Source organism: Mobula birostris, chromosome 29 (assembly GCF_030028105.1).
Source record: "Mobula birostris isolate sMobBir1 chromosome 29, sMobBir1.hap1, whole genome shotgun sequence".
Classification (NCBI taxonomy): domain Eukaryota; kingdom Metazoa; phylum Chordata; class Chondrichthyes; order Myliobatiformes; family Myliobatidae; genus Mobula; species Mobula birostris.
Window position 1 is genome coordinate 33,622,855 of NC_092398.1, and position 18,915 is coordinate 33,641,769.

An 18,915-nucleotide genomic window follows, 5' to 3' on the forward strand; every position below is an offset into this window, starting at 1 on the left:
CTGCAACACAATACAGGCTCTTCGGCCCACAAAGCTGTGCTGAACATGTCCTTACCTGAGAAATTACTTCGGGTTACCCATAGCCCTCTTTTTTCCTGAGCTCTATATACCTGTCCAATCTAATAGATTGATAAAAAGAAAAAAAAACTCCACAAAATCATAAGTTGTTCTTGCGTACGTGATTTCTCACAGCCTCAATACATCTCCATAAAACACAGTCTTCTAATCTCCAGACGACAAACCGGCTTAATTGTTTTTCAAACTTGTGTCTGATATACATTTTGAGCACTACGCCCCTCACCTTGGTAATGTCTCTATGAAGCACAACAGGATTCTGGTTTCAATCCCACATTGACGAACTAAATTTCTTTTGTCTTATGAAAATGAAATATCTCGATCCCTTCCCCCCTTACCGTGAAATAGTCATTTGGCACCGAACACACAAAGTTGGGCTTTGCAGCAACATCTCCTCCACGATCTGCATCAGCACATATGTACCACTAGACTGTGTGCTTAGACTGTGAGGATAAGCACAGCACCAATGCAATATTCAAGTGTAGCCCCCTGGTAAGCCTCAGGCTCGCTCAGCTCGCTTTCGTCTAGGGGGAGCAGTCTTCGGCCCCGCCAAACTGGTAATGAAGTTTGTGTGGATGCTGTGTGATGTACCCCACCCCACCAAATAACAGACAATGCACCATATGTGATTAAATGATTACAATTTATAGATATTACTAGAACTATGTAATTAATAGAGGTAAAATATAAAAGGAAAGTAAAAGGTGCCAAACTTATCAAAGTTCAACCATTTCGTGCACAACAGTTGGAACTCAATTAATGGAGTTTTCTTTCCACCATTCGATCCCCTCCGATCACCTCGCCCCGCCGCCTGGGACCAACCACGGTGGTCGACCAAACACTCCACACGTGTCTGTCTTCCTCTCCTCTCTTCACCAAAGGCCCTGGGCCTCGGAATCCCGCTCAGGGTCCGTCCCGTCGGCCAGCTTACAGCATCGCGTCTCCTCTCTCTGTCCCCATCACGCTTTCTGCTCCAAAGCCCGCGAAATAATAGCCTACAGACACACAAGAAAGAATAACATCTATCCCAATTGGTTCGCAAATGAATACAAGGCTCTTATCAGTAATATAACCCAAACAAGCTGCTAGGGAGAACTTTCTCAGCAGTTAACATAACAAACAAGCCATTTTAATCTAACTTAACAAAGAAGCCATTTTAATTAGCCTCAGCAGTGACATTGAAGAAGAAACCCCTTACACTAGTTTACTGACAGCAATAGTATCGCAGGTCGAAACGAATTGGTGACAAATCATCATGTGCGAGGAAGATTGAAGATCTGGCTGAGAGGTGCCACAACAACGTCCTCTTACTCAATGACATCAAGACCGAGGAACCGATTATTTACTTCATGTGGAGGAAACCAGAGGTCCATGAGCTAGTCCTCATCGAACGATCAGAAGTGAAGAGGATAGGAAACTTTAGATTTCTGGCTGTTTTTGTTATTGTTTCGGAGGACCTGTCCTTGTGCAGTTACAAAGAAAGCACGGGAGCGCCTCCACTTCTTCGACATCTCCACCTAAAACTTCGACAAATGATTATAGAGTTGTGGTGGAGAATATGTTGACTGGCTGTATCACAGCCTGGTACGGAAGAACCAATGCCTTTGAACACAAATGTCTTATTGATGGATACGGCCCAGTCCCTCACACCATTGAGCACGTCTATACGAATCGTTCCCATAGGAATGCAGCATCGATCATCGGGGACCCTTCACTGTCCAGGACATGATCCCCTTTCATTGCTGTCATCAGAAAGAAGGTACAGCAGCCTCAGGACTCACACCACCAGGCTCAGGACAGTTGTAACCCCTCAACGAACAGGCTTTGGCGTATGGAGTTGTCGCTCCTTGAAAGTGAGTCCGTAGAAAATGGAATCAGTGCACAGAGTGATCCACGTTGGTAATGTCCCTGATGTTGTAGAGCAATAACAGTTTCTAAACCTGCCAGAGTGGGGCATAAGGATGCTGCGCCGTCCGCTGGTAGAAGCGAGAAGAGAGACTGAACCAAATCTAGAAAGAAAGACGCCTTGGCGCTGTGAGGCGGTGCAGAAATCGGGATTTTTGTGTTTATTTCCAATATAAATGCCATGGAAATAGCGCATTGAAAGCCCCTTATCGCATGATGTGGCCACCGGCTTCACTTCGCCCTCCTTTAAAATGCTAGTGGCGAATCAGTGCGGCAGCCACACATTCACAAGATATTTAAATAAGCCATTCAGTTTGAGGAACAAGTGAGGAAAGTTGTGGAAATATCGGAAATTCTGGCAATATGGCAATAATTTCTTCTATACCACAATGAATTTAATCATAATAGAAACATTTACACCATTTCGCTACTGTTGCAACAGCTCCACAGTACTGAATATATTTTGATTGTGACGTGTAAGACCCAATATAATGATGTCCACGAGCGTGCAATTGCAAGAATATACAGATGTAGTTTCTACTGCAGCGGGCTAAGGAGTTAAGGTCCAAATTCTAAAGCAGGTTTTTTTCATTGAAGAGCAACAGATCTTGGGAAATAAGGGGAAACGTTTAAGTGCTTAAATAGAAAGTCGTATCTTTTATGGGTCTAAGGAATATGAAGTGGCGAGATGATTGGTGAGCGCTACTTATCGTCCAGCATGTGTTCCGTCAATGTAGCATTAATTAGGTAAATCCAGGTCTGTGTGACGATAGTGATGTAATAATTTACAGAGAGTGCAACAAAGTTTGGTGTGACCGCATGGGAGATAAATGTTGTGCGGTCTATTTAAAAAGCATCTTAAGAGAAATCGAAATACCAACTATCTTAGAGCCAGTAATGCTGAAAAGTCCTCCAAGCCGACCACACCTTGTCATAAGGTTTAGAAGCTGGCGTGCCTCTACAACCCGGAAAGCTGTGTTGGCAGGATCCACAGCCTTGTGCTTTGGCTGTCGGTAGGGCCACACATGGCAAACAGGTCAAAGAGTAGAGGCCCATCTAAGAGTGGTCTACCAGTCTTCCAGGCTCCGAGGATCAGCTCACCGTTAACAGCCCTGACAGGTTAAAAATTACGGAAACAGCAATGAAAAATCCTTCTATATTTGTGTACCAGGATATGGACAGACGAAGAAAGAGGACCCCTCATTCAGGACCCCTCAAGAGGACCCCTACACGCTGGGGCCGCAAGGGGAAGTAATTAAATTTGTTGTCTGGATAGAGTATTGGTGATGCTGTTGGGTTTAGGAAAAGCCCCTTTCAGACAGGTGAGCACAATGTGAGATAATTCTACAGGCAGTGAATGAAGGTGATTTGCTTTGTTCTTTGAGCACAGTAAAACTAATTTCAAAGGCAGTATAAGAACATAAGACCACAAGATATAGGTGCAGAAGTAGGCCATTCGGTCTATCGAGTCTGCTCCGCCATTCAATCATGGGCTGATCCAATTCCTCCAGTCATCCACACTCTCCTGCCTTCTCCCCATACCCTTTGATACTCTGGCTAATCAAGAACCTAAATATCTCTGCCTTAAATACACCTATTGGCTTGGCCTCCGCAGCTGCTCGTGGCAACAAATTCCACAGATTTACCACCCTCTGACTAAAGTAATTTCTAAGCATCTCAGTTCTAAAAGGACGTCCTTCAATCCTGAAGTCGTGCCCCCTTGTCCTAGAATCCCCTACCATGGGAAATAACTTTGTATGTCTAATCTGTTCAGGCCTTTTAACATTCGGAATGTTTCTATGAGATCCTCTCCTCATTCTCCTGAGCTGCAGGGAATACAGCCCAAGAGCTGCCAGACGTTCCTCATGCGGCTACCCTTTCATTCCTGGAATCATTCTGTTATAGTTGCATCATGGAGAGCATTCTGACAGGCTGCGTCACTGTCTGCTATGGAAGGGTTACGGCACAGGACCGAAAAATGCTGCAGAAGGTTGCAAATCTAGTCAACTCCATCTTGGGCACTAGCCTACAAAGTACCCAGGACATCTTCAGGGGGCGGTGTCTCAGAAAGGCAGCGTCCATTATTAAGGACCTTCAGCACCCAGGGCATGCCCTTTTCTCACTGTTACCATCAGATAGGAGGTACAGAGCCTAAAGGCACACACTCAGCGCTTCAGGAACAGCTTCTTCCCCTCTGCCATCCGATTCCTAAATGGACATTGAATCTTTGGACAATCCTTCATTTTTTAATATACAGTATTTCTGTTTCTGCACATTTTTTAAATCTATTCAATGTAAGTAATTGATTTACTTATTTATTTACTATTTTTTTTTTCTCTGCTAAATTATGTATTGCCTTGAACTGCAGCTACCAAGTTAACAAATCTCACGTCACGTGCCGGTGATAATAAACCTGATTCTGATTCCGAATCTTCTCTGAGCCCTCTCCAATGTCAGTATATCCTTTCTAATATAAGGAGCACAAAACCTCACACAATACTCTAAGTGTGGTCTCACGAGTGCCTTATAGAGCCTCAACATCACATCCTTGCTCTTGTATTCTATACTCCTAGAAATCAATGCCAAAATTGCATTTGCCTTCTTCACCACCGACTCAACCTGGAGGTTAACCTTTAGTGTATCCTGCACAAGGACTCCCAAGTCCCTTTGCATTTCTGCATTTTGAATTCTCTCCCAATCTAAATAAATAATAGTCTTCCCGTTTATTTCTTCCACCAAAGTACATGACCATGCACTTTCTAACATTATATTTCATTTGCCACTTCTTTGTCCATTCCCCTAAACTATCTAAGTGTCATAAGATGGACGTTGATGGCGGACCCAAATGCAAGACACAGACACCGAAGTACTAGGAACTAGACATGACTAGGTTTAGGGACGGGACAGGACACAGACTAGGAGCTGCGACAAGAACACAGACTTGGGCTTGGACATTGGCTCGGCAAGCGAGACCAGGACAAGGAGCTGGAAACTAGGAGCCTGGGCTTGGGCTCCGAGCCAGAGACTGGACAAGGACCCTGAATCTCGGGCTTGGACCCCGGATCTAGGCGAGGACATGACGTGGCTACAGGACTGGACAAGGCTTGGGTTCCTCGAGGCGAGGACATGACGAGGCTTGGGTTCGGACTCCGAGCCAGAGACTGGACAAGGACCCAGAACCTGGGTCTTGACTCGGGCTCGGACTCCGGAACTAGGCAAAGACATGACGTGGTCTTGGGAGACAGGACAAGGCGAGGCTACAGGACAGAACCAGGGAGTCCTGGGCAGGACGAGGGAACTCCAGCACAGGACGAAGCATATGGACAGGACGAGAACACGAAGCCTTGACTTGGTACTTAGGAAAAGCCGAGCCTTGGACTTGGGACGACAGAAACCTCGGAACCTAGGACTTGGGACGACAGGAACGCAGAACACAGAGCCTTGGTCTTGGGGAGGACAGGAACACAAAGCCTTAGTCTAGAGCACCGGAACACGGAGCCTTGGACTTGAGAGACAAGAACACAGGGACATGGAAGACAGAGCCGGGACACCTCCTTAGGAACAGGACATAGGGCGGTACTCGTACAGGTAACACAGAATCAGGACCCTCCTTGGGAACAGGACTTGGGGCCGGGGACCTACACAGAATGTTGAACACGAGGAGGCGATTCTCAACACTAGGTAGCAGCAAACAGCCGGACCTACCTAGCGAAGGCGTGGGCACAGACACATAGGTTGTAGGCAAGGCTTCAGACACAGGTTGTAGCCAAGGCTTCAACACAGGTTGCAGGCAAGGCTTCAGAAGGAAGGGGAAGGAAAAGGAACAGTCCAGCCTCAGGGTAACGGCAAAGACGGCCTGGATTACCCAACGGATGCAAGGACAGGAAGGGACAGATCCAACCGCAGGGTAACGGCAAAGACATCTGACTTACCCCACGGAGGCGAGGACGGGATACTGACGAGACGTACCAGCCACCACACTCGAACCCAGGGCCATTTATATTCCCAGCCCCAAGACGAGCATCAGGTGCCTATGATTAAGCCCAACTGAAACAAGGGACAGCCGGAAGAACTGGAGTCCGGAGTCCACTGATCGGACCGGGAACCGGAACGCGGACTTCACGGACCGGACCATGACACTAAATCTCTGTGCAGGATCTCTGTTTCCTCCACACTACATGCTTCTCCACCTACCTTTGTATCATCGACAAATTTAGCCACAAATCTATTAATCCCATAGTCCAAATCATTGACATATATCGTAAAAAGCAGCGGTCCCAACACCGACTCCTGTGAAACACCACTGGTTACTGGTAGACATCCAGAATAGGATCCCTTTATTCCCACTATCTGTTTTCTGCCAATCAGCCAATACTCCACCCATGCTAGTAACTCCCCTGTAATTCCATGGGGTCCTATTTTTCTAAGCAGCCTGATGTGCGGCACCCTGTCAAAGTACACCACGTCTACTGCATCTCCTTTGTCTACCCTGATTGTAATTTCCTCAAAGGAGCTAAGGCTTTACTCTTTGGAGAGAAGGAGGATGAGAGGAGACATGATAGGGGTGTACAAGATAATAAGAGGAATAGACAGAGTGGATAGCCAGCGCCTCTTCCCCAGGGCACCACTGCTCAATACAACAGGACATGGCTTTAAGGTAAGGGGTGGGAAGTTCAAGGGGGATATTAGAGGAAGGTTTTTTACTCAGAGAGTGGTTGTGCGTGGAATGCACTGCCTGAGTCAGTGGTGGAGGCAGATATACTAGTGAAGTTTAAGAGACTACTAGACAGGTATATGGTGGAATTTAAGGTGGGGGCTTATATGAGAGGCAGGGCTTGAGGGTCGGCACAACATTGTGGGCCGAAGGGCCTGTACTGTGCTGTATAATTCTATGTTCTATGTTCTATGTTAATTGCAGTGGGTTTGTCAGGCAGAATCTTCCTTTCAGGAAACCATGCTGGCTTTGACCTATCTTGTCATGTGCCTCCGGGTACTCCGGAATTTCGTCCCTAACAATCGATTCCAACAACTTCCTAACTACTGATATCAGGCTAACAGATCTATAGTTTCCTTTCTGCTGCCTTCCAGCCTTCTTAAATAGCGGAGTAACATTTGGAAATTTCCAGTCATCCGGTACAATGCCAAAATCTATTGACTCTTGAAAGATCATTGTTAATGCCTCCGCAATCTCTCCAGCTAATTCCTTCAGAATCCGAGGTTGCATCCCAACAGGTCCAGGCGATTTATCCATTAAGCTTCTTGAACACTTACTCAGTCGTAATTTTCACTGCACATACTTCACTTTCCCGACATTCTTGAATGTCCGGTATACTGCAGATGTCTTCCACTGTGAAGACTGATGCCAACTACGCATTCACTTCCTCTGCCTTCTCTGCGTCTCTCATTACAATATCTCCAGCGTCATTTTCTATTGGCCCTATACTACCATCAACTCTCTTTTACCCTTTATATACTTAAAATAGCTTTTAGCAACTTCTTTGATATTAGTCGCCAGCTTCCTTTCATAATTCATGTTTTCCTTCCGAATGACCTTCTTAGTTTCCTTCTGCAAGTTTTTAAAATCGCCCCAATCCTCTATATTCCCACTAACTCGTGCTTCCTTGTATGCCCTCTCTTTTGCTTTTACTTTGGCTCTGACTTCACTTGCCAGTCACGGTCATGTCTTACCTCCATTCGAAAATTTATTCTTATTTGGAATATATCTGTCTTGCACTTCCTTCACTTTTTGCAAACACTCCAGCCATTGCTTACTCTGTTGTCCTTTCTGCTAGTGTCCCTGTCCAGTCAACCTTGGCCAGCTCCCCTCTCATGCCATTGTAATTTTCTTTTGTTCCACTGAAATACTGACACATTGGAATTTAGTTTCTCCTTCGCAAATTTCAAAGTGAACTCGATCATATTGTGATCACTGTTCCTTAAGGATTCCTCAACCTGAAGGTCTCTTATCACCGTTGGTTCTTTGCACAACGCCCAAACCAGCATAGCCGATCCCCTAGTGGGCTCAACCACAAGCTGTTTTAAAAACCCACCCTTTAGACATTCTATAAATTCTCTCTCTTGAGGTCCAGTACTGGCCTGATTTTTACCAATCTGCTTGCATGTTAAAATCCCCAACGATTCTCATTGCATTGCCCTTCTAACACGCCTTTTCTATCTCCAGCTGTAGTTTGTAATCCACATCCGGCTGCTGCTTGGAGGCCTGTATACAACTGCCATTAAGGTCCTTTTACATTTTCCATTTCTCAACTCAACCCATGGAGACCCTACACCTTCCGATCCGATGTCATCCCTTTCTAATGATTTAATATTATTTCTTATACACAGGGTCACATCACCCCCTCTGCCTACTAACCTATCTATCCGATATACCGTATATCCTTAAACGTTCGGCTCCTATGACAGCCATCCTTTCGCCAAGTTTCAGAGATGGCCACAACGTCATACTTGCCAATCTGTAGTTGAATTTCAAGATCGTCGATTTTATTTCTGATGCTGCGTGTATTCAAATATAACATTTTCAGTCGAGTATTTGTTGCTTTCTGTTTGAACTGCACCACGCCTCTATTGCCCTGCAACTCATCCCTCTGGCTGTGATTATACCTCATCTCCTGTCTGTCCTTCCTATCATGTCTTTTGCACACTATCTTTGATTTATTTTTGATTTCCCCTTCCTCAGCCCTATCACTCCTGTCCCCATCCTCTACCAAATTAGTTTAAACCCTCCCTAACAACTCTATTCAACCTGCCTGCTAGGATATTGGACCCCTTTGGGTTCAGGTGTAACGCGTCCTTTTTGTACAGATCTTACCTCCCCCAGAAGAAGAAGCTTGCATATGAATTTAAATAATAAATAATTCAGATTTAAGTAAATAGCGTAAAATAGGCAAGCAATGCACAATACGTTTTGGTTTAAAAAAGTAGCTGTGGGAACAGAACAAACATTCTACAATGTTGCTATTAAATTTTCCAAGTCATCGAACAACAATTGGCTTTACGTTCCATTTTAAATTCTCTTTTTTTAATTAAATATAATATGAAAAAGACTAAGGAGCTGGTGGTAGACCTGAGGACTGCTAAGGTACCGGTGACCCCTGTTTCCATCCAGGGGCTCAGTATGGACATGGTGGAGGATTACAAATACCTGGGGACACGAATTGACAATAAACTGGACTGATCAAAGAACACTGATGTTGTCTACAAGAAGGGTCAGAGCCGTCTCTATTTCCTGAGGAGACTGAGGTCCTTTAACATCTGTCGGACGATGCTGAGGATGTTCTACGGGTCTGTGGTGGCCAGTGCTATCATGTTTGCTATTGTGTGCTGGGACAGCAGGCTGAGGGTAGCAGACACCAACAGAATCAACAAACTCATTCGTAAGGCCAGTGATGTTGTGGGGATGGAACTGGACTCTCTCACGGTGGTGTCTGAAAAGAGGATGCTGTCCAAGTTGCATGCCATCTTGGACAATGTCTCCCATCCACTACATAATGTACTGATTGGGCACAGGAGTACATTCAGCCAGAGACTCATTCCACCGAGATGCAACACAGAGCGTCATAGGAATTCATTCCTGCCTGTGGTCATCAAATTTTACAACTCCTCCCTTGGAGGGTCAGACACCCTGAGCCAATAGGCTGGTCCTGGACTTATTTCATAATTTACTGGCATAATCTACATATTACTATTTAACTATTTATGGTTTTATTACTATTTATTACTGATGGTACAACTGTAACGGGATCAATAAAGTATGACTATGACTATGAATACAAATATTGCCTTAAAAGCAATAGGATTGGGGCTGGACAATTTCGTAATTCAGCAATAGATATTATTCGATACAAAGTAAAAGAAGGTGGTGAAATGAGACAAAAAATGCAATAGAACGTTTTCCACAAATTTGCGAAAAGAAAATAAGCGATAACATGAAGAGGAAATGATTAGAGTACCAGATTGAAAGTAAGAGACCGCACATATTCATGCGAAATGACAAAACAGCTTGGAGCGGCAGAGTGAACTACTTCCGCGTGACCATAAACCCTTCCTGGTGGGTGAGGTTTCATTATACGCCTGTTGTTTCAATTTCATTTGAACTATCGTCACCAAGTTTTCCTACTTTATAATGGACTAAAGTCTGGCTTGAAGCAAAGTACATTACGAATGACTGATAAAATCCTGAACACTCTTTTCACTGCCCAGCTATATTTCACCAATGCATATGCACTGCAGACATTCTCGGAAGGGAAAGCACTTGAAACACATGCATGCTGTGAGGAAACCCTCATTCAATGTTAACATCCTGAACTCTTGAAAATACACACGGAAATTCGACACCACGATAGTGTAGATGTTAGCGCGACACCATCGCACTTCGGGGCGTCGGAGTCTTGTGTCCATTGTTAGACAGGTTTCCTCCTGGTGTTTCGCTTTCATCTCACAATCCAACGGCCGACGGGTTAGGAGGTTAATTTGGGATTGTAAATTCTCCTGTGATGAAGCTTCAGTTTTATAGGAGGATTGTTCCTTGGCGCGGTTCTTTTGTGCGGAAACACAGAAATAAATGTTAGATTATCCTAAGACACATAATGTACATTTATGCATTTATATCACGAAATATGTGAAAGTAAACGATTCGGCACCCTGCAGAAGGAAGAACGATTCTCGTCAGAATATTAAAGGTGGACTCCTCTGAAATAAATAAAGACAGCTAGATTCAGAGCAAACACAAACCAACCGAGTAAATATGCAGAAGGTGGAATCCGAGACAAAAGCGAAAACACAAAGAAAAAGAACAGAAGGTAACAATTAAAAAATTTACTTCGGTACGGATTAAAGTGACCCTAATCTATTGACAGGTTCAGTGAAAATTAACATTTGAAAACATAAATTATTTTAATGGAAATATAAAGAAAAATAGGAGATTAAACTACGGGAAACAAACGTCCATGTTTCAAAGTCATCGAAATTGGATCATGATTTTGGACGTATAGCTGTTACTGAAAACATCCCAGTATGGGTAAAGCCGTGGCTGACTGGCAGAAGACAAAGAGTGGGAGCTGTTTCGGCTTGGCTGCCGTTGCTTACGCGTGTTCCACATGCACCTGTGTAGGGACCTGTTCTTTTTACATGTCAATGACATGGAAGACGGAATTGAAGGCCCTTTCGCAAAATTTGAGGACGATACGAAAATAGGTGGAAGGGCAGGTAGTTTCGAGGAAGTGGAGAGGCTACAGAAGGACTTAGAGAAGGAGAATGGGCAAAGAAGTGACAGATGGACTTTGATAGAAGAAATAAAAGGGAAGACTATTTTCTAAATGGAGAGAAAATTCAAAAAGGGAATCCTTGTGCAGGATCCCTAAACTGTTAATTTGCAGGCTGAGTCGGTGGTGAGGAAGCAAAGGTGATGATAGTAATCACTTCAAGATGACTAGAATATAAACGCATGGGGTTAACGTTGAGGCTTTATAAAGCACTGGTGAGACCGCACCTGGTGTATTGTGAGCACTCTAGGGGTCCTTATGTTAGAACGGACGCGCTGACACTGGAGAGGGTGCAAAGGAGGCTCGCGAAAATTATTCCAGAATTCAACCCTTTGTCATATGAAGAGCGTTTGATGGCTCAGTGCCTGGTTTCACTGGAAATGGGCAGAATGATGGGTGACCTCATTGTAACCTATCTAATATTGAGTGCATGTGAAGAGGATGTTGCCTATATTGGGAGAGTCTACGACAGAGGGCACAGCCTTACAATAGAAGGGCGTCCTTTTAGTTCGAACATGGAGCGGCATTTCCTTAGTCAGAGAGTGGATTTTGTGGAATTAGTTGCAACAGGCATCCGTGGAGGCCAAAACCTTATGTATATGTAAGACCGATTCTGATAGATTCTTGATTGGTCAGGGCCTGAAGAGTTACGGGGAGAGGGCAGGAGAGGCAACATGGATCAGCCATGATGCAATGGCGGAGCAGATTCGATGAGCCAAATCGCCCAAATTCTGCTCATAAATCACGTTCTAAGGACTGATCAAAGTGGAAAACTCTCGGTCCCTTGACTCTTCTGCAATGAAAGAGACTTGTTATGAAAAAGGCTCGTTTATATCGATCCCTCAGTTGAGATTTGCAACAACATCTCCTCCACGATCTCTATCAGCGCAGATACACCACACAGCTGTGCAATTAGCCCGCGAGTCTACTCGCGTTACTCTTCTGAGTGTGTGCTTAAGCACAACACCAAAGCCATATTCAAGTTTGCTGACAACACCACTGCCATAGGCCGAATCAAAGGTGGTGACGAATCAGCATGTCCGAGGGAGATTGCAAATCTCGCTGAGTGGTGCCATAACAGCAACCTCTTACCTAATGCCTGCAAGACCAAGAAGCCGATTATTGACTTCATTTGGAGGTAACCAGAGGTCCAACAGCCAGTCCCCATCGATGGATCAGAGGTGGAGAGGATTAACAACTTTACGTTCACCGGTATTATTGTTTTGGAGGACCTGTCTTGGGCCCATCACGTAAGTAGAATGACGAAGAAAACACAGCGACGCCTCTACTTCCCTTGGAGTTTGTGGAGATTCGACATGGAATCTAAAACTTTGACTAGCGACGATAGATTTGTAGTGGAGAGTATATTGACTGCCTACATCGCATCCTGGTATATAAACACTTCCATTGAACGGAAAATTAGTCAAGAAGTAATGGATACGCTCCGGTCTATCACAGACCCTCCCCACCACTGGGGACTTCTATATGAAACTTTGCCGCAAGAAAGCGGCAACCATCATCAGGGAACCTCCACCACCCGGGATATGCTCTTTTTTCTCTGCTGCCACCAGGAAGAATGAACAAGACCCTGGTGACTCAGACCACCAGGTTTAGGAACAGTTATTGCCCCTCAATATCAGGCTGTATTCTTATGGAGTTGTAGCGTTCCTGAAAGTGAGTTTGTAGATTATGGAATCTGTACAGAGTTGAGGTGCCTGATATTATCCACGCTGGTAATGTTCCTGATGGTTCTACAGCAATAACTGTTCCTAACTCTGCTCGAGTGGGACCGAAGGATCTTCCACCTTCTGCTCGATGACAGAATTGAGAAGAGAGCGAGATTAAAATACAAGGGGAGGCAGGCTCACCTTTCTGCTTCAGTTTTCAGTTATTTTCTGAGATGAGAGAAATGTTTGATCGCTCCAAACACGGGAGAGAGGCTGTCCGTGAAATGCTGCGCATGCACCGGGACGCAGAACTGCATCAGATTACGCCATAGAGTTCCGGACCCTAGCCACCTCCACTGGCTGGAACTCGGAGGCACAGTACGACACCTTCCTGAATGGCCTCTCTGAAGACATCAAAAATGAGCTGGTCACCCAGGAGCTTTCTGCCACCTTTGAAGCCCTGGTGGATTTGGCCATCCGCTTGATGTTTGCCTTCAGCAGCGCCGCAGAGGGTCCCTGGGGGGCACTGGGTGAGTTCCTAGCCCCTCGTTAGTCTACATTGCCCTGCCGTTTGCCCCCATCTACAATTTCCGTTCCAGACCCGAAGCCATGAAGGTTGACTGTACCCGCCTGACGCCGACTGAAAGACAAAGGAGAATTAGCACCCGTTCCTGCCTGTACAGTGGCTAACCAGACCACTTCATCTTCACCTGCCCCGAAAAAGCCAAGCGCTCACCCGTAGGACGAGGAGTACTGGTAAGCGTGACCCCTGTCCGGCCCTCCTCGACGCCACTCACTCTCATACTTGCTTCTCTGGAACGGTGAGCAGTCTCCCTCTTGGTCGATTCTGCTGCAGAGGGGTGTTTTATCGGTTCCGGCTTGGCTGCCCACGTCTGCTCTCCAGTCACCATTGGTCAGAGACTGGCTAACCCATGTCATGGTCCCGGTGAGTTTCAGTTTATCCGGCAACCATCATGAGCAGTTCACTCTTTATGTTAGTGACTCTCCTCAAGCTCCCATTGTCCTGGGCCATCCCTGGTTAGTCAGCCACAACCCCCACATTGACTGGGTCAGTCGCAAGATTGTAGGCTGGAGCCCATTCTGTCACTCCTACTGCCTCCGCCATGCTCAGATCCCCTTGTCTCGAAGCCCAGATACCCCCGAAGAATTTCCGGACCTTAGTGCCATCCCTCCTGAATACATGGACCTCGAGGCCGTTTTAGCGAATCCCAGGCCACTTCCCTACCGCCTCATCATCTATATGATTGCGCCAGTGATCTCTTGCCTGGCACACCTCCCCCAAGGGGCCGCCTGTATACTCTGTCCGTACCTGAAACAGAAGCCATGTGTATGTACATGCAAGAGTCTCTGGCTGCAGGCATCATCGGGCCGTCTTCCTCCCCTGCTGATGCCGGGTTTTTCTTTGTTGAACAAAAGGACCGCTCCTTACGTCCATGCGTTGATTGCCGGGAGCTGAATGACGTCACTGTTAAGAACTGTCACCCTCTTCCGCTCATGACCTCGGCATTTGAACTACTGCAAGGAGCCTCAGTTTTCACCAAGCTTGATCTCCGTAACACCTACCATCTTGTCCGCATCCGCGAAGGGGAGGAGCGGAAGACGGCCTTCAACACCGCCTCAGGCCATTACGAGTATCTGGTCATGCCATCCTGTCTCATCAATGCCCGCGCCGTCTTCCAAGCCCTGGTAAATGACGTTCTCAGGGACATACTGAACCAATTTGTTTTAGTGTATCTCGATGACATTTTTATTTTTTTCTAAGTCCCTTGCTGAACACACAGGTCACATCCGCAGAGTTTTCCAGATCCTTCTGGGGAACCATCTCTTTGTGAAGGCTGAGAAATGTGAGTTTCATCGCAATAGTCTCCTTCCTGGGGTATGTAATTTCAGGCGGTTCCATTCAGATGGACCAACAGAAAGTCAAGGCGGTGGTCGAATGGCCCCAACCTTGGACTCGTCGGGAGATGCAACGTTTCTTGTGTTTTACCAACTTCTATCGCCGCTTCATCAGAAATTACAGTGCACTGGCCGCACCACTCACTGTTCTTACCTCATCGGCTGTCAGATTCTCCTGGTCCCCTGCTGCTGAAAAAATATTCTCTGACCTGAAGGAACGTTTCACCTCTGCCCCCATCCTGATTCAACCCGACATCGACTGGCAGTTCATTGTGGAGGTGGATGCGTCTGACATTGGATAGGAGCTGTACTCTCTCAGCGCTCGACCAAGGATGGGAAGGTGCACCCCTGCGCCGCCTATTCTCACCGCCTCACTCCCATGGAGAAGAATTATGATGTTGGAAACCGGGAGCTGCTGGCTGTGAAGCTACTTCTGGAGGCGTGGAGGCACTGGCTGGAGTGACCCAAGGTGCCATTCTTAATCTGGACTGATCACAAGAATCTGCAATATACGTATCCATACTGCTAAGCGTCTCAACTCCCGTCAAAGTTCGTTGGTCCCTGTTTTTCTCAAGATTCAGTTTTACTCTGTCCTTCCGCCCCGGTTCCAAGAATGGAAAATCTGATGCCCTCTCCTGAAGATTTCCCTCCTCTGAGACCCCTGAGGTCCCCGATGTGATCCACCCTGCTCACTGTCTTGTGGGTACAGCACAATGGGACATTGAATCCATTGTGCAAGCTGCTCAACAGAGCGAGGCAGCCCCTAGTCAATGCCCCACTAAATGTTCCCAGCTCTGTTCGCTCACAGGTATTGCAGTGGGGTCATTCTTCCCGGCTATCCTGTCACCCTGGAACCAAGCGTACTCAAGCCTTCATCGTGCAGGGGTTCTGGTGGTCCTCCATGGGAGATGACAGCCGCAACTTCGTCTCAGCCTGCTCGGTCTGTGCTCAAGGCAGGAACTCTAATTGGTCACCCGCTGGTCTGTTCCCAGGAGACCCTGGTCCCACATCGCCCTGGATTTTGTCACGGGTCTTCCCCCATCAGATGGTAACACCACTATTCTCGCAGTAGTTGATCGTTTCTTCAAATCTGTACACTTCATTCCTTTACCTAAACTCCCTCTGCCAAAGAAACAGGCAATTTACTAGTACTGCATGTTTTTAAATCATATGGATTACATGTAGATGTTGTGTTAGTCAGGGGCTCTCAATTCATTCCAACTTCTGGAGGGCTTTCTGTAATTTTCTGGGTGCCTCTGTGAGTCTGTCTTCAGGATTCCACCCATAGACCAATGGCCAGACCGAGCGGGCCAACCAACAACTAGAGACTGTATTTGCGGCGTCTGGTCTTCCAGAACCCCTCCGCGTGGAGTCAGCAGCTACCCTGGACCGAGTACGCCATAAACTCTCATCCGTCCTCATCCACTGGTCTGTCCCCGTTCTGGAGCTGCCATGGCTACCAACCCCACTGTTTCTTGCTCAAGAGGAGGAGGTTGGCGTTCGATCTGCCGAGGTATTCATCCGCCGTTGTCAGTGCATGTGGAGGCGCACTCGCTCTGCCCTTCTCTGTGCATCTGCTAGGATCAAGCGTCAAGCTGACCGCCATCACTCCGAGGCCCAACGTTACCGCCAGGGACAGTGTGTGTGGCTTTCAATCCGAGACCTTCCCTTCAAGATGGATTCCCGCAAGCTCGCCCGCGCTTCATCGGCGCCCTTTCCTATTGCTAAAGTCATCTGCCCTGCTACCGTCTGTCTCAAACTCCCCTCCACTCTCCGCCGCATTCCTCCCTCTTTCCATGTGTCCCGAATCAAGCCTTTAAAGAGCCACCCCCTGTGTCATAGAAACATAGAAAACCCACAGCACAATACAGGCCCTTCGGCCCTCAAAGTTGTGCCGAGCATGTCCCTACTTTATAAGTTACTAGGCTTACCATAGCCCTCTATTTTTCTAAGCTCCAGGTACCTATTAAAAAGTCTCTTAAAAAACTCTATCATATCCGCCTCCACCACCGTTACCGGCAGCCCATTCCACGCACTCACCACTCTCTGAGTAAAAAATTTACCCCTGACACCTCCTCTGTACGTACTCCCCAGAACCTTAAACCTGTGCCCTCTTGTAGCAACCATTTCAGCCCTGGGAAAAACCCACTGACTGTCCACAGGTTCAATGCCTCTCATCATCTTGTACACCGCTATCAAGTCAACTCTCATCCTCCGTCGCACCAAGGAGAAAAGGCCGAGTTCACTCAACGTGTTTTCATAAGCCATGCTCCTCAATCCAGGCAACATCTGGATTGTCCTGTCCCCAAACCCCTTCCCTCCTCCACCGCTATCGATGGGTCAGAGGCCTTCACGGTGCGTCAAATGCTGGACGTTCGTGGCCGGGGCCGTGGCCTCCAGTACGTTGTGGACTGGGAGAGCTACGGTCCTGAGACATCCTGTACCTCTCTCATCAAGGATTTTCATCGCCAGCACCCAGCTCTACCTACGGTGACGCTAGGAGGCTTTCGTCGAGGCGAGGTCGGGGGGAGGGGGGCGTGGATACTGTCAGTATTTCCAGTTGAGCTTTGTCTTTTCGTGTGTTTTCCCCCTAACCGTCAGTCTGTGGTTCTCTATTGCCATGTGCTCTTGTTTGTTTTCATGCCCCATGTGCTGCTGTCCGCGCTCCTGCTCTGCTCCGGCCCCTGTATTACTCCGTCTCTCGCCCGTTTCTCTTTATTACCTGTTTTGCTGCCAGTTCTGTCTCATTGTGTTCCACCTATCATCTGCCTCTCTGTTTATTGCTCAGTGTATTTCAGTCCTGTGTTTTCACCTGTTTGTTGCCGGATTGTGCCAGTGAATTTTCCTGAGCCTTTCCAGCATTCGTATCTGTACTCTGTCCGTCTGAATATCGATTCCGCCTGTTTCCTGATTCTGGTTTTTGGATTTCTCTGGATGTTTTGATCTCTGCCTGAACTTTGATGCCAACTTTGTTTGCAGCTCGGGATTTGTTACTCAATTTGTGTGCGCAGCACGGGGTCTGCGATTGGATCCCCGCTCCAGCGTCCTGACACTAAGGGCCTGTTTCTGAACTGCACTTCTCTACGGCTCTATGACGCATTGATATTTATTGGAGAGAGAGAGACGGGAACCATCAGTGAGGAATATTTAACATGTACACTGCAGTTCTGGACACTGGCGCAATGTCAGTAGCTATACAAGTGACCACAGGGTAACAGTCAATGGGGCCTATTCAGCTGGAGGTCTGTGACGAGTGTTGTTCCGTTGTAACAGGTATTGCGATCTCTGCTGTTTGTGACGTACATATAAATTACATGGACGAAAGCATAACTGTGTGCCTGGCAGGTTTGCTGACAATACCAAGATTGCTGATCTTGTGAATAGCACGGAAGACTGGCAAGTGACACATCGGGATATGAGGCGAGAAATGGTAAATACTGGTTAACAAGGCGAAATGTGATATGTTTCACTTTCGGAGATCAAATATAAAGGAGATCAAAAAAAAACGGTTAATGCAGGGTCCATAACAGTGATTATATGCAGAGTGATCTTGGGTTGCAAGTTCATTGATCCATGCAAGTGATCACATAGATTGATGGCGTAGTAAAGAAATCGTATGGGAAGTTTGCCTTTTTTTGTTGAGGAATCGTGTGGCTGTGATGGCCGAGTGGTTAAGGCGTTGGACTCGAAATCCAATGGGGTTTCCCCGCGCAGGTTCGAACCCTGCTCGCAGCGACTCTACATGAATTGTTTTCCTTCTACCATCATGAAGAAGTCGCGGGACTCACACCTCCATGTCCAGGAACAGTTACTACCCCTCAACCTTCAGGGTCTTAAACAAAAGTGGATAACTTCACTCAACTTCACTTGTCCGATTATTGAAATATTCCCACAACCTATCGACTCACTTTCAACACGCTTCATCTCATATTCTAGATGTTAATTGCTTATTTATTATTATTATTAGTTCTTTCTTTTCATATTTGCACAATTTGTTGTCTTTTGCGCGCTGGTTGAGCGACAAGTTGAAGTGATCTTTCATTGATTCTGTTATGGTTATTGTCTATTGA

General features: G+C 46.6%; 1 non-coding gene across 1 annotated transcript; it reads left to right on the forward strand.

Annotated features, from left to right (window-relative positions):
• The first annotated feature begins 18,498 nt into the window (after positions 1-18,498).
• On the forward strand, positions 18,499-18,580 carry trnas-cga (transfer RNA serine (anticodon CGA)). Its single transcript has one exon. It is a non-coding gene; the product is annotated as a tRNA-Ser (tRNA).
• Positions 18,581-18,915: the final 335 nt, after the last annotated feature.